The sequence below is a fragment of the Trichosurus vulpecula genome, chromosome 4 (genome assembly GCF_011100635.1).
Source record: "Trichosurus vulpecula isolate mTriVul1 chromosome 4, mTriVul1.pri, whole genome shotgun sequence".
Taxonomy (NCBI): Eukaryota; Metazoa; Chordata; class Mammalia; order Diprotodontia; family Phalangeridae; genus Trichosurus; species Trichosurus vulpecula.
This window is the reverse complement of record NC_050576.1, coordinates 231611429-231618610: the sequence shown is the minus strand read 5'-3', so window position 1 is coordinate 231618610 and position 7182 is coordinate 231611429. Positions and strand designations below refer to the sequence as shown.

General features: G+C 47.8%; 1 pseudogene; it reads left to right on the top strand.

Annotated features, from left to right (window-relative positions):
- The first annotated feature begins 5623 nt into the window (after positions 1-5623).
- On the top strand, positions 5624-6580 carry LOC118847037 (annotated as a pseudogene).
- Positions 6581-7182: the final 602 nt, after the last annotated feature.

Below are 7182 nucleotides of genomic sequence, written 5' to 3'. Positions count from 1 at the left end.
CGTAAATAAGAGCCCAGCTTAATTCCTCCTCTTTTGCTCAGTTCTAGGTCCACTTCTTTGTCCTGACACACATCAGTCCAGCCATTCTGGCCTAACCCATTGAGTGGCCATCTAGTTATGTGCCCAAAGTCTAAACAATACTTTCTTTGGGCCACTTTGTTTTTCCAGAGGAAAAACATGGAGGGTGCTGGCTTGGAATGAGAAAGGATGAGTGGGTAGAATGGTCGTCTGCTGTGGATTTCAGCAGTAGATCAAAGGGGCAGAAAGTTACAGAGGATGACATGCAGTATCAGTAACAACATGAGGGTGATATAACAGTATGAGAGATACAGTATCAGTAAGACAGAGAGAAGGGAGGAAAATGGCAGCTGGCCCTTGAGTTCCAGCATCTCACTTGATTTCCACAGAGTCTCATGACCTACCTGTGGCTTCTTCATTGTTTCTGTGTACAGAAAGCCAGCATTCCCTAGAGTGGCATGAAGCTATACCTATGAGTGATCTATGCCTACTATCCCTCCTTTGTCTGTTAGAGAGACAGATGCCCATTAGGAGCTGAGATTCATGTAAAGTGAGTCCTGAGAAGCCCTTGCGTGTATTCTAATTCACACTTGAAGTCATAATTTTATGAAACGTCGTCATTGATTCCAACCCAACGGAAATGTGCAGCATAAATTGGAATGATGTGACCACTCTATAGGATCCATTATTTGTACTACTTGGGATTTAGTTATATTTGTGAGTTGCTATGGTGGTGAGGGGGCTGGGGTTTGAACAAAAATATAGCTGATAGATTAGCTAGACAGGTAGATAGGTGGATAGATAGATAAGTAGATAGATGATAAATAGGTAGATAAAAGAGAGAGATAAATGGATGATGGATGGATGGCAGATATGCAGACAGATAATTAGATAGATAACCGATAGACAGAGGCAGATGACAGACACCTCTGTTCTGTGGCATTTCTAACGCTATTTCTAACTCTTGCCCACTTGCCCATCAGCTGATGCTAACTAAACTTTCTTCTAGCCTTGCCCCTTGACCTACTGACCTCCAATCAAATGGACCAGGGTGGGAGGAATTACTTTGCAAGAGGATCTTAGGACATCTGGGCTGAGAAATTCCCCAACGCTAGGGACTCTGGGTGAAAGTGCTTGAGATTTCTTTTTTTTTTAACCAATCCAATTAGCATTTATCAAGCATGTACTATGCGCAAAGCTTTGTGCTAGATGACCGAGATACAAAAGGGGAAAAAATTCCCTGCCTGAGAGGAGCTTCCATTCTATTGGAATATGTGGGCAAACCCCAACATGTGTTTAAGGTGTCTTCAAATTGTTTCCTGCACTTTACAAGAAGCTTTGCATGCTGACATGATGATGTTAACAAATCAACTCACAGCAAAAGTATCATATTAAAATTTAAATTAATGATGGAATCATGTCACTGCTACTGCCACTTTAATAGGGTCATTGATCTTGTATCCCAATTCCTTTCCTTGGTCAAGTATTTGCCAACAGCATCATTCTCTGGTGACAGCTTTGGCTAAGTGCCCTTTGGACCATTCCATTTATAAGGGCAGGCACACTGTACCTGGAGTCGGGGTGTGCAGGTTCAAATCCCAGTACTGACTCCCACTGGTTGCAGGACCATGGGCAAGTTACTACTTTGCTGAGCCTTTTTTTTTCCTTATCTGTATAATGGGAGTAAACAACACTTCTGTACTACCTACCTCATACAATTGCCATCCCAAAAATATTTCGTAAACCTTAAAAAATAACCCTATTTCCCAGTTTCATAGCACTTAAAAGTTCAAAAACTATTTTCTTAAGAACCCACTGAAATAAGCTGTGTATTATCTCCATTGAAAAGATGAGAAGACTGTGGCTTTGTGGGTGATTTACCTGGGGCAGCATTTGAACCCAAGTCCCCTGGTCGGGCACTGTATCCACTACGGGATCATTAAGAATTCCCTGCCCCCTTTTGAAAGCCCCTTTTTTGTGGCTATCAGCTCCTCTGTTCTGAGCAAACAGCTGCTCTGGTAACCTGGTAATCTGCTTTCCTCCATTCAAGCTGAGCTGAATCTCCACTTCATTTTTTTTTTCCTTCATAACACAAGGACCTGTGATTACTGATCACCTGGACAGCGACGCACGGGGGCAGCCGATGTCATTAGCCAGACAGCGGCGCATGGGGCAGCCCATGTCATTAGCTGGACAGCGACGCATGGGGCAGACCACGTCATTAGCTGGACAGCGACATACCAGGGCAGCCTGAGCCTTCCCAGATCTTGTACAGAGCTGCAGCCCACGTTGGCAGTCGTCTAAAATGGACCCAACCAACCAAAAAAGAGGGTCTCAGGGGATTACAGTAATTAAATCAACATTCTTCCTACCCACCACTCTGCAGCCTTTACTCTCTGGAAAAATGGCTATAATCCAAACCACTGTGACAGATAAACCCATTTTCTTAGAAGAGGCTGAGGAAGGCTGACTAGGGCTTAACTAGGCAAAAACAGGAGGCCAGTTCAGCCGGGGAGGGCAGCAGCCATATGAAGGAGAAAGGCAATCACAGGAGATGAGGGTGAGGAAGGGCACCATCCCCAACGTTTACACCTGGAACACAGCCCCATGGCCCAGTGCTGGTTACAGCTCCAAATGGGACAAGAAACAGAACACATCCTAACGTCCTCAGACAATACGGAGCAGGCCATAATGGCAAGTCAAGTGTTCGGCCCTGGACTAGACCTTTAGTTATGCTATTCAGTTCATTATTTTAAAGCCAGGACAATATGAAACAAATTGAAGTTTCACTGATTCTCTTACTTTGACTTTTTCAGCAGCCAGTATTTGCAAAGCAGTTTAATAATAAATAGCTCACACATGGGTCATCCTTTCTGTACTGTCAGGAGCTGGCCTCTTTACAATTATCATTTGATCCTCACAGCAACCCTGGGAGGTAGGTGTTATTATCATCCCCACTTTACAGATGAGGAAGCTGAGGATCAGATTGTCTAATCTCAAAGCTAATAAGGGTTAGAGCCTTGACCCAAACTCAGATTTCCCAAACCTACCTTCCATTCCACTCCGCCCTCAACCCATACAATCTAGCACTTAATCATCATACAGTGTCTTATTGTCCTCTGGGGGGTAGCACAGCACAGGCTTGGACTGCGAATGACCTGGGTTCCAGTCCCTCCTTGGACCCTCATGCTGGGTGACCCCTTTGCCCCCAGCCACTCTATAGGACTCATCTACTGAGTTAAAGGGGCTTGCTCCCCTAGCCAATGGCACCCTAGAACCTTTGCTCCCCCATTGTTTCCTGTGTGCCAGCTAGCCTTCTTAGGCTGTGAAAAGCACGCAGTTCCTGCTCACTTACTGGCCATATGACTTTGAGCAAGGCATTTATCCCCACTCCCAAACTGTTTTCTCATCTGCAAAATAGGCATAATCCTCATCGGTTGTTGCAAAGAAAGTTCTTTGTAAACTCACACAGGCCATACAAATTTGAACTATTATTCCCCAATCCAACGGTGATTGGCTTGAGGGTGGGAGCTGTCTATTCCATTCCCCATAGAACTGGGCACATCACTGCTTACCTGTGTGCATGCCATTGGCACCACAACTGCAACGTGGTGCAGGTCTTAGCCTCAGTTTCCTCATCTGTAAAATGGGGTTAATGGTACCCCCTACCTCCGAGGGTTGTTTTGTGGCTCGGATGACACAACATAAAGTGATGTATAGCCCCCGGACATGCTATCAGTATCACTCAATCTTAAAGTGTCTAGTACAGTGCCTGGCACATAGTGGGTGCTCAATCCTTATTCCTTTCTCCCCCTCTCCATAAATACGATGTTGAGATCCTTGGGAGCAGGGACATGGTCATTTGACCCCAGCGGTCAGAGGAGGGCTTCACATGCTTAGGACACGCTTCTTGCAGGAGCGAAGGGGGAAGAGGGGAGGATGTGCTTTAATTAAAGCTTTCTCCCCATTTGAATCTGCTTATTCTGCATGGAGTGAAAGCACCTGGCATTCCACTCAGATTTGTTTCCTTTCATGCTCCAGATGTCAACACCATGAACAAGCAAATGCCCTTCATCATTCAAATGAGCCCTTCATAAAGGCCCAGGCAGACCCGGGCCTGAGGCTCGAGAGGCAGGCTGTGCGCCGGCAGTTGTTTGCAGCAGCCTGAGCTCAGCTTGCCCCTTGGGCCTCCTGAGGACGCAGAAGCTCTCTGCACCTGGTTTTACCCGAATGATGCTCTCCTGCTTCAGCAGGAAGGATTCCAGCCACCCCAGGATTCGAAGGGCTGGGGATCCCCCGGGTCAGCCCAAAAGCATCAAAAATCGTCGAGGGCTTGGTCCCTTGCCCTGAGAACCTCAGTCCACCCCGAAGCAAAGAGCAGACAGATTAACAGAGGGAGACTCCTCGTCCCAGGAAACTCTGTGGTCTGAATGCAAGGACTCCTTTGCTTACCAGCCTCCCTTCCGTGGAAGGGTGTCTGGCTGGAGTCAGAGGTCCTGCGTGCAAATCTTTCCTGGGCCATTTAGAACCTAAGTGACTTCTGTCTAGTGAGACCCTCTCCCGGCCTGTTTCTCCTCAGAGATGAAGAGATGGGGTTAGCCCGTCACTCAAGTCCCTCCCAGTTCTGTGAATGCTGGCCTCAGTAGCTGCATCCCTGGGGAGTGCCCGTGTCTGTATTCAGCAGAAGACGGGCCGGTCTGCTTCAGTGAAGGAAGTGCTCCACACCGGGATTCCCTAAACTGACAAAGACTCAGGTCTGGCATAAAAATAACTCGATGTTGTCCATTTGTTTCAGTCATGTCTGATTCTTTGTGATCCTCTTGGGGGCTTTCTTGGCAGATACGGGAGTGGTTTTCTATTTCCTCTAGCTCATGTCAATGATGAGGAAACTGAGGCAAGCAGGGCTAAGTGACTTTCTCAGGATCACACAACTCATAAGTATCTGAGGCCAGAACTGAACTTAGGGAGACGAGTCTTCCTAATTCCCAACCCCGTGCTCTGTCCACTGGGCTCCTTAGCTACCCCCCATAAAAAAATTTATATTAATAAATAGTAATTAAATATTAATAAAGACTTAGTTTACCATTTCATTTCTCCAATGACAAATGAAATACACAGTAGCTAAGAAATGGTCTTTAGTTCTATGGGTTTAATGGCAGCCAAGCCACCAGCCTTGTGCATTCTCTATAGAGTGTATCACTTTTCCAATTGACATCCCCATCTGTGCTATTAAACAGAAGGAAAAGGTTCATTTAGATAACCACCACACCAGCTCAAAGAAAATAAAATTAGCTACAAAAAACAAACCCAACAAACCCAGGAGATACTAACTTCCCAGACTGGCTGGGCAGGTTATGAATGATGGAGATGGTCATCCTTTTCTTCCTTTATCACTGTCAGCATACTCACTTTTTGGTCCCCTCTGGACTGTGACTATAATGTCACATCAATAATACCACCTCTTGGCAAAGGTTCTAAGCAAAGCTTTGGAAGCACTGAGCTGCTTTGCAGACTCCCCCTTTAACAGGTGATGGTGGCAAACATGATGAAAACCCTCCGTTTCCATTTTGCTTTCCCATAAGGGGCAGGAACAGAAACGGTCGCCATGGAAGACAGTGAAGGCTTAGGTGCCAACATCTCCTTGGAAGGGCAGTGCCAGGTGGCCGAGAACTACAAGGTGGTCTACCTTCCCTTGACCTACAGCATCATCTTTGTGCTGGGACTGCCCCTCAACGGCGTTGTTCTCTGGCTTTCCTGGTGCCGCACCAAGCGCTGGACGTGCACCACCATATATCTCTCCAACCTGATGGTGGCTGACCTGCTCTACATCGCTACGCTGCCCTTCCTGATCATCAACTATTCGTTGAGGGACCGGTGGCCCTTCGGCGGGGTCTTCTGCCGGCTGGTGCGGTTCCTGTTTTACGGCAACCTCTATGGCAGCATCCTGCTGCTAACGTGCATCAGCGTGCACCGCTTCCTGGGCGTGTGCTACCCCATCCGGTCCTTGGCCTACAGGACTCGGCGACTGGCCCTCATAGGAACAGGCGCCACATGGGCCCTGGTCATCCTGCAGGCGCTGCCCACGTTGGTCTTTGCCGAAACAGGTTTTCACAACGGTCAGATCACCTGCTACGATATGAGCCGTCCTGAACTCTTTGGCCACTTCTTCGTGTATGGGACAATTCTGACTTTCTCAGGCTTTGTCTTGCCCTTTCTGATCATCCTCATCTGCTACTCACTAATGATAAAGAGCCTGGTGAAACCCATGGAGGCCCACACAGGGCTGGGCATGGCCTCCCGAGCCAAGTCCGTCCGCACCATCCTCGCGGTGTGCGGCCTCTTCATCCTCTGCTTTGGGCCCTTCCACATCACTCGCTTTGTCTACTTCTTCGTCCGGCTCCATGCCACCAACAACTGTCCCCTGCTGGAGGGGGTCAGCATGGCTTACAAGGTGTGGCGGCCTCTGGTCGGAGTCAACAGCTGTTTAAATCCAGTGCTCTTCTTCCTGTCTGGTGGAAGCAACAGAATCAGGCTGGTCCAGGAACTGAGGCAAAATAAGTAAGGTAAGAGCCCACGAGAAGACCAGAGGAAGGACACAGTCACAAGCGGGTAGGTCCATCCATGAGCTGTGCGGACGGATCCCTGACACAGTCATAACCAGGAATTCTTGCACCCAGGGTCATTTAATCAGGAAGGGGGAAAGGGCAGTATAGAACACCTTGGTACAATCACACCAGAGTGGGGTGCTAACAGTCCGGCCTATTCCCCATTCATGCCTTGCACTGCCATGGATTCCTGACCCTCCAGAGGAAACTGGCAAGAAGGCAACAGAATGTCAATGGGTGGCCCAGGGTTAAGTCTGGGAGGAGAGTTATCACACAAGAGGTGGAGGGACCAGAGGATAAAGTTAAGAACACACCCCCTGCAGTCAATGCCCTGGGCCAAACCCCTGATTGCCCTACCCTCATTACAACTCGGCTCTGATGGCTTAACTCTGGAAAACGTCTTAATGGAGATGTGATCGAAACATTCCAGAAGATCAGAGATGATGCTAAGCAAAGGAAAAAGGATGCTATCCAAAAACAGTGAGGAACATGGCAAATTTATTTCTTGCTCCCAGTGAAATGCCACACAATTGGTTTGGCTGAATCCCATCAAGCCCTG